This window comes from Coptis chinensis, chromosome 6, assembly GCF_015680905.1.
Source record: "Coptis chinensis isolate HL-2020 chromosome 6, ASM1568090v1, whole genome shotgun sequence".
In the NCBI taxonomy this organism is placed as follows: domain Eukaryota; kingdom Viridiplantae; phylum Streptophyta; class Magnoliopsida; order Ranunculales; family Ranunculaceae; genus Coptis; species Coptis chinensis.
In genome coordinates, this window is record NC_141461.1 from 30,399,073 (window position 1) to 30,407,636 (window position 8,564).

Below are 8,564 nucleotides of genomic sequence, written 5' to 3' on the forward strand. Positions count from 1 at the left end.
ATATGTACTTAGGGGTGTGCAAAAATCCGTCGGAACCGACGGAACCAACCGACCCGACTCGAACCGTGTAAAACGAGTCGGTTATCCATTAAGTTCAGTTGGGATTAGTATAACCGAGTAGATCGGTTCGGTGCTCAATTTATATATATGAGAACCGAAAAAAACAGACCTGACCCGTCTATATTAATATGCAGAACATAACGTGTACTTGTGAATGAAATATCACGTACGTTTTTCTGAAATCACATGCTAATGGGAAGCATCTTTAGTTTTGTTACTTTGTGTTGGTTTTCCAGTGTTAATGGGAAGCATCTTTAAAGTTATAGATCTGTACTTTTTTTATTAAAAGTCTTTTTAGTGACATGTATTTCACTATTTCTTCCTTCTCTCATCTATGTTTTCCTTGTTTACAGCAAATAATATATAGAAATGATGAGAGAGAAAAAGATGAAACCACCCATACTTCATTGTTTTCCAAACTTGGTTGACCGACAACTCTTCAAAGAGGCAATCTAATAATCCTAGATCTACCAGCACGATGAAATGAGTTTCTTTGTTGTGAAAAATGCATGTCTAAAAATGAATAACAAGGTGTTGTTGCAGATCTAACTGCAACGAGTTTCTTTTCTTATCCCTCTCTCTCTAAATCTTTTTGGGAAGCTTTATATATTCTCTTTTGTAGAAATTGATCACTGAGTTTGTTCAAAAAAACTTTCTTGTTGGTATTTGAGTGCTTTGAATATGATTTCTTTGCTGAATTGAGCGAGTTTAGAACTTTTTGGTATAAAATTCGGATTTTTAGACAGTTAAACAGTCGGTTTGCATCGGCTATCGGTTTTGTGGGTAATTGGTCAGATCGGTTTCGGGTCGGGTAAGTCCAAGACTTCGGTTCGGATTGGTTACTATGACACATAAACCGACAGGGTCGGTTCGGTGATCGGTTTTAATCCAAACCCGACCCGAACCGACTCATGCACACCCCTACATGTACTTCACTGTTTAGTATTAGCTCCTTTGTATTTCCTTCACTTTATTTGTAATTTTTTTTAAAATTCAAGAGAAAATAGAATATCATTAGTGCCTTCCATTGCAAATGTAGTTGAATGAAATGAGATATTACTAGAGTATTATCTCTTAAGAAGTATTATATTCAGTATTATCTCTTAAGAAGTATTATATTCCTTCCTTTTTATGTTTTCCTCTTTTGGTAATAGTTCCTGAGTATTGTTTCTAAAAAAAAAATCCTTCAATGCAGGTCTCCCAAAGGATGTGCTGATTACACGAGTGCAATGCAAGGCTTTGTGGAGGCAGTTCAAGGCTTAAATTGTATATACAAAACATATGGTGCACACCACTTTTTTTGTTCGGAAAAAAAAAATGAAATGATAATCGTTTATTGAACATTTGATTCTCAATGGTACTTTCACTCTATAAATCAATTTCAAGGAGGAAGTAGATTTTCAGGTAGCAACGATAGTACCAGCCCCAACACCAACACTACTTCCAATGCTGATTCCAATACCTCCATCACCAAACTTGACGGCAATGTGAGAGGTGTAACAGTCCAGTGAATATATTTGATAATAGTATGCCAAAGTACCGAAGTCAGAACCAGCCACCACCAAAATCAAAATAGACAACTCCTAAACATACACAATAAATGCATCATTTTAGACTGTTAGATGAAAACAATATATGCACTAAGTAGTAGTCAAAGGTCTAAACATATATTAATTTATTAACTGTGCCTATATTCCTAGCATAACTATATTGAACTAACTTCAAAGAATAACTAACTGGAAATTAGAAAGTTAATGCAAATGCATTGAATTAACCTCGAATAATAATTAACGATAAATTCTTAATGTAACTGTATAGAACAAATCTCAAAAAATAATTAACGAGAAATCGGAAAATAAATGCAAATGTATCGAACTAATGTAAAATAATAATTAACAGGATTTGGAAACAGGATGCAAATGCAACAAACTAATCTCTAAGAATAATTAACGGGAAATCGAAAATTGGGTGCAACAACATCGAACTAACTTCAAAGAATAATTAACTGGAAATCGAAAACTGAATGCAAAAACATCGAACTAACCTCAAAGAATAATTAAGGGAAAATCAGCAGCTGGAAACAGATGCATTAAACTAACATCAATGAATAATTAACGGGGAATCGACAATTGGATGCAAATGCATCAAACTAGCCACAAAGAATAATTAATTAGAAATTGAAAACTGGGTGCAACTACATTGAACTAACATCAAAGAAATAAAGTGGGTTTGGGTCGGATTCTCACCATATCCGGATTCGGATATCCATACCCATTAGAAAACACCAAAAAATATATTATTTTAATAATTTTCATATATAAATGTAAGATATAAATTAATTTTTAAATTTCAAAATATGAATTTTATTAAAATTGGGTTTCTAGATGTTCGGGTCAGATAAATTGGATTCAGATATGGTCGATTCGGATTAAATGAATGCGAATATGGGTTTTGCCGCAATTTTTGTGTCATAGCATTTTGCTTGCAAAGCACTTAATTTGACATTGAAAATTCTTATATGCAGCCTTCCATCAGCCATTTGTCAATGAACAAGACTCTTATGCTATAAAAAGGTTTTGAAAGTAACCCGGCCTAAAACAGCAAGTGCAACAACAAATTCAAAACAATTAACAATATCTTTGACAAAAATAAGACATACTATTCTTTTTGCAAGCAGCCAACAAACTAATTCTAAAGCCTAATACACTTGATAATACACTTAAACCAATATATTTTTTTTTAAACATTTGTCATCAACTATTAATGTAGCAGAATAGCTATGCCGAGCTAATTAGGCTAGTATTCTATATTCTACTAAAGACTAATCCTCTTCGTTTATCACTTCCGCACTCTTCTTTTTGGCGCCAATGAAATTCTTAATTCAATTCGCACCTCCGGTTTTAGACAACTCTATTGATTTCCCCTGTCGATTTAACCTCTTCATTAGCAAGGTTTCAATCCCTCACTCTCTCCAATATTTTTCAAACTGAAAACATATATTCCTGCGCAACCGCCATTGGAAGAATTCATTTTCTCTTACAGTTTATAATTTCAAATTTATTACTTTTTTCTTCTTACAATTTCAGTAGTTTTGTTACTTCTGCTATTCACTCTTACTTTGATCTTTTCCACTATTTTCCAATTTTTTATGTTTACCTTCGTTCTTCCCAGTTTCACTTTTTATGGTTATACAAAATCGGTCACTGGTTTATAGTTTTCGGAATTAAATTGCAACCGAGATTGTGGTTTGTAGTTTATACACATGAAGTCTGTTACAACCTATTTTGTTCAGAAGGGATTCTCTTCCCCTTACCCACTACTCTCTCCTTGAACTTTCTTTTCTTTTCTTTCCTCTCCCTTTAGTTCCTCCCCCTCTCTACGTTCATGAATCCTCCCCTTCTCTCTCACCCACTATTCCTCTTTATACCTTTCTTTCCCTCCATCATGGCCCTCCACCTGTCCCTCCATCTCGCGGTCCTAATAGCTCCATGTGTAGGGTTTCCGTACCGCGACCCCATGCTTTCAGCCTGATCCATCTGGTGGATCGCGGACTCTGACTTCTGGCTTGCCGACCCAACTCCCTACTCCTATTCAGGTTGATATATACCTGTCACTACAGATGCCCCCTCTCGAGTCCAGCGGACGGTATGTTGGTCGGGAGTCGAGAGCCCCTCCATTAATCTTTTCTGTGGCCTTCCATCTACCTTTCACCGGCTGGATTCACGAGTTCCCATGTGACTCACCGCTGCCTTCGATTCTTGTGCATCCACGCGTCCTTCATTGGCTGGTTCTTTTTCGTGTCCCCTCGATTTCAGCTCCCTCAAATTACCTTTTACCCTCTCCTCTTATAAAAGCCCGCTCGATTCTTCTTCTCTCACTTTGCCTTTCTCTTGCCTTTCGGTTTCTTTCCACTTCCCCCCTTTTACCCCTCTCCTTATTTTTCAACCTGGTAGCTCTGATGGATCGCGTCGTTTCTCCGGTCTCCACTGTGGGAATTCTTACTCCGGCTGCTTTTCTCCTACCTCAGGTTGGTTTTCTCTTCTCTCTAGCTCCCTTTACTTGCTATATTGCGCATTTCTCCTTGGTTCTTGGCGTTAGAGTCTGTTCATTTCCCTTCCTTCTCTGCCTTGTTGTAACTGTGTGTCTTCCACTCCGACCGCGATGTCGACAGCGAGATCCGCCACCTCTTCCTCTTCCCAATCCCATAGCCGTGCTTCCCCCCCTCTCCCCGACCAGACCGAGGCTCCTTCCACCTCTGGTCAAGCCTTTGCACTCCCGCCGCCTCCGCCGCGCGGCCGTAGACCTAACCTAGAAGCTGTTAAAGCGGCTTATGGAATACCCGCTGACGTCATCCTAGAGCATGTGCCTGACCTAACTCACTTCCCACACCTAGTTCCCTATAGGCCGGGGTGCCTTGTGGCCACGGTAGGCCAAATCGTTGCCGGCCTGCGATTGCCCCTCACCCGCCTCGATGTCGAGATGTGTAATCATTTTAACATCCCCCCTTGTCAAGGCATCGGCAATTTCTGGAGGGTCATGTATGCCGCGAACTACTACAACCGTTCCGAAGTACCCAAGATAACGGTTCGCGACATGACCGCTCACTTTTTCATCAAAAAGAGCACCAAGGAGGTCGGTGTCGGCTATCACTATTTCTGCGTCCGTCCGGGGAAGCGCCACTTTATTCTTCGTATCACTTCCTCTGACAAACTGTGGCACCACTACCCTCTTTATATCTCAGGCAACTTTCTCTCCGCAGATCTTCCCTCTGAACTGAACCTTAACCACTTGGCTTTTCTTCCCAGTGGTGAGTCTCTCTCTTTATCTTCACCCCCTAGATGTATATCTTTTGTCTTATCGACTGACTTGGCAGCTCTCTTTTTCAGGTTGGCGCCCCGACTCAAAGTCGCGACCTTACCACAGCATTTCTTCCACCACCTTCCAGAAGCTCCGCGACTTGGGACCTGCTCAGGCCGTGATACTTGGGGTTGACCCTGCCACCGCCACCCTTTATTGGCTGATCCCGACTGCGATCCATTGGGAAATACTGCGCCCCCTTTTTCCGTCCCCCTCCTCCCAAAGAAAGAAAACCACGTATCAACCCACTCCCCAAGGGAAAACGCCGTACCACGAAACCCCCACTCCGCCCCAAATCTGCTCCTAAGAACCCTTCTCCCGCCGCCGCCCCTACTCCTTATCGATCCCTGACCACCTAGGAAGACCAATACTCATCCTCTCATTCCTTCCAAAGCACCTCTCAAGACTTCGGAGATATGGGTGCCCACAAACACAAGCTTTTTTGATAAATGACTTCGGATGGCGATGTCGTCCCCATTCTTGCCCCCTTGCTGCTGCTCCTCCTCTCCTTCCACCGCCCCCAAATGTTCCACGGCCCTCGGCTCACGAAGAGGGTCCCCACTACCCATGCCCCCTCCCTACCGCTGCTGCTTCCTCGGCAGGCGCCGAGGAAAGAAGCGGTAGCTTCGGTTGAAGGGTGCCGCAGGCCCGTTCCCCATACGTCCCCACTTTCAAACTCCATGAACCGCCACCTAACCATCAACGACTCGCCTTGGAAAATCCTGCGGTGGCCTCCTCCCCTATTCTTTGGGTCTCATCTCCCCAAAGACATGGCATCTGTTGACGGTGGCAACCGAGTCTCATCGGACCTCATTCTACGCGCTGGGGAAAAGGTGATCCTCTCTTTTCATTCTAGTGTCTCCCTTCTCCTTGAGTATTCTAACTTCTATTCTCTTCCCACGGATGAGTTTGGACATCTCCTACATGATCCAGCGTTTCCTCTTGGCCGGGCGCGGATTGATGAACCTGGACAAGGAGGTCGCCTATTGGAGAAGGATAAAGGCTGCCGCGGAGATGGACACACCGAGGGGCCGGGACGAGCTGAAAGGTGTAGAAACCGCCCACCTTGCTTACATGGACGGGTTAATGACGCTTGAGTAATCGGTAGAGAGACCTCCAAGCGACGCGGCGCCGCCGCTTTCTGGCTGCCCTCTCCTGAAGCATCAAGAGGAGGTGTCGGTTCTACGAATCAACACGGCCGATATGGGACGAGCTCGGGACGACTTTAGGGCCCAGGCCGAAAAGAGGGTGGCCAAGAAGGTCAAGGAGGAATTTGACCGGCTTACCCGAGAGGGCCGTCTCCTTCCTGAAGCCCCTGCCGCGGCTCCTCTACCCGATGTCTCCGTGCCCATCCCGGACTCCCCTCCTGCCATGTCTGATGTCGCCGCGCTGGTCTCTGAGGCGATAAATGAGGCTCGCGGATGTAGTCATAGCGAGGCCGCCGAAGTCCGTGGTGGTCAGAAAGCACCCTTGAAGGAAATTAGCTTGTTTTTGCCCCGGCTAGGCTTTCCTCGACGCTTATTTTGTAACACTCCTTTTGCTACAATTTTTTCGTCTTTCCATCCCTCTTTGTCGGGATGTTTATATTATGTTATGTTTGATTGCGGGGTGTTTCTTCTCGCTACTCTTACTCATGATTGAACAATAGCCAGGCCCTATTAGTGTACTTGACCCCACTGGTAGGGAATGTTTGATTTGCTTGCCCCACGCTCAGACCAGGCCTCCTCTACTTTCTCTAACTCTGGCGGGCTCCTCTGCTGCGGCGATGTGGAAGCCTCTTTGCTTCCCCGCCTTTGTCCCCTATAGGTCGGGCAACTCCTCTCACCCGACGCTGCGGGACTTCGTTTCAGCGAGGCACCTAATTGTGCCTCACTAACATTGGGACCTCTCGTCCTTGGAGGGCTCAACCCCTCCCTTCCCTTCACTCTGAGGGGCAAAGAGAACTCAAGCAACAATATTTAACTCAAAAAGTACTACGGTTTTATATATGTACAAATAGCTCAAACCATTCCCCATTACATCTACTCGTAAATTTTTTCAGCAACCTTACATTCGGCCTATCCACATCGTACCTCCACGGTTTGTAATCGTAAGTGTGTACCCCTACCTCGATCACCACATATGGCCCTTCCTGTGTCGGACCTAATTTTCCTCCATTTGGCCTTCTTGGTCTTTGGGTGTCACTTTCGCCTAAGCACCTTGTCTCCCACCACAAATTTCCCTCAATCTCAAGTTCTTGTTGTATTGCCTTTGCAAGCGGCGCTGATACTCTTCCAGCTTAACTCGAGCAGTGTCTCTCCTCTCTTCCGCTAGATTCATGTCTCTGGCCAGGATGCCCCAGTTTGATCCATCATTTACAGCCGCGGTCCTAGTTGTGGCTGCCACCATTTCCGTCGGTGTCACAGCCTCTACTCCATACGCCAACGCAAAAGGGGTCTCCTTGGTCGAGGTCCGCGGGGTTGTCCGATCACGCCCAAAGCACCCGATTTACCCGCCCGGGCCCCTTCTTGCCTTCCAGTTTTCTCTTAAGATTGTTGAGTATGGTTTTGTTAGAGGATTCCGCTTGCCCGTTTCCCTCGGGGTTGTAGGGGGCCGAGAACCCTTGTTTGATATGATACGTTTGCAGAAAATTCCTAACCCTTGATCCCGTGAACTGGGTTCCATTATCCGCAATGATAGTGTAGGGCACCCCAAAACGGCATATGATGTTTTCCCCACAAGAACTTGATCACTTGCACCTCTTTCACTGCTGCAACGGCACCGCCGATCTGCCGTAAAGTAATCCGTCGCGATCTACCGCCGACCTCCACGGTCCCTTCATGCAACTCACTTTGAGCACCTCGAGCCATTTCGCCCCAAGCATCTTAACAAAGGTCCACGAAGTTCCTCCGATACAATTCCCCTCCCACCGATGCGTATCTCACGAGAGATGCGATTTCGGCTTTTTCGTCTTTCTCTGGGGGCAAATCCCTCACCCCTGTCATCAAAACCATTTGATTGGCATTATCCACCCATCGTCACCCTCCGCGGTGTTCATCACTCCCCCATGCCTCCTCGAAACTTCGACTGTCCGCCTTCTTCACTTGGAGGGTCCTTTCCTCGGATCCGGCATGCCGCCGCCCACGCCCGGGCGCGTGATGCATGGCGATTCTCCCTCGATTCAAATGTGCGGCGGATTCACGGTGAACCTCGGCGCCCGCCTTCGCCAAGAGACTCCCAAATACCTCGCCATCCCCGGGCACCTCATTTGTGAACCCTCCATTCGCTGGCATACTACCAAATTAGAGTCGGATTATACAACGAGTTCCTTCACCCCCTGGCCCTCGGCCATTTCATGCCGGCGATTACGCCTCATACTCCGCCGTTGTTGGATCTTTGCGAAACCCAATTTCATTGTCGGCTCTAGCCTGTTGTTGTTATGCGGCGTGACCAATATCGCCAATCCGGCTGCCGCATCCGTCGCGGAGCCATCCATAAACACTCTCCAACCGTTTCGTTCATCCCATGGGTTAAAGCTATCCGGCTCCTCTTCCCTCTCGATTCGGAACCATCTCCTCCCCCATGCCGGATCCTCTGCGGGGAAACTCGCCAAGATCTCCGCCCTTGCCTAAGCGCTTCTCATTTGTTCTCACCGATATTGGATGTCA

The 8,564-nt window shown here is 45.5% G+C and overlaps 1 long non-coding RNA gene across 1 annotated transcript; it reads left to right on the forward strand.

The window, feature by feature from the left end:
- The first annotated feature begins 235 nt into the window (after positions 1 to 235).
- Positions 236 to 1,448, forward strand: LOC147492535 (uncharacterized). The gene is made up of 2 exons (XR_015198891.1): positions 236 to 987; positions 1,256 to 1,448. It is a non-coding gene; the product is annotated as an uncharacterized LOC147492535 (long non-coding RNA).
- The last annotated feature ends 7,116 nt before the right edge of the window (positions 1,449 to 8,564 follow it).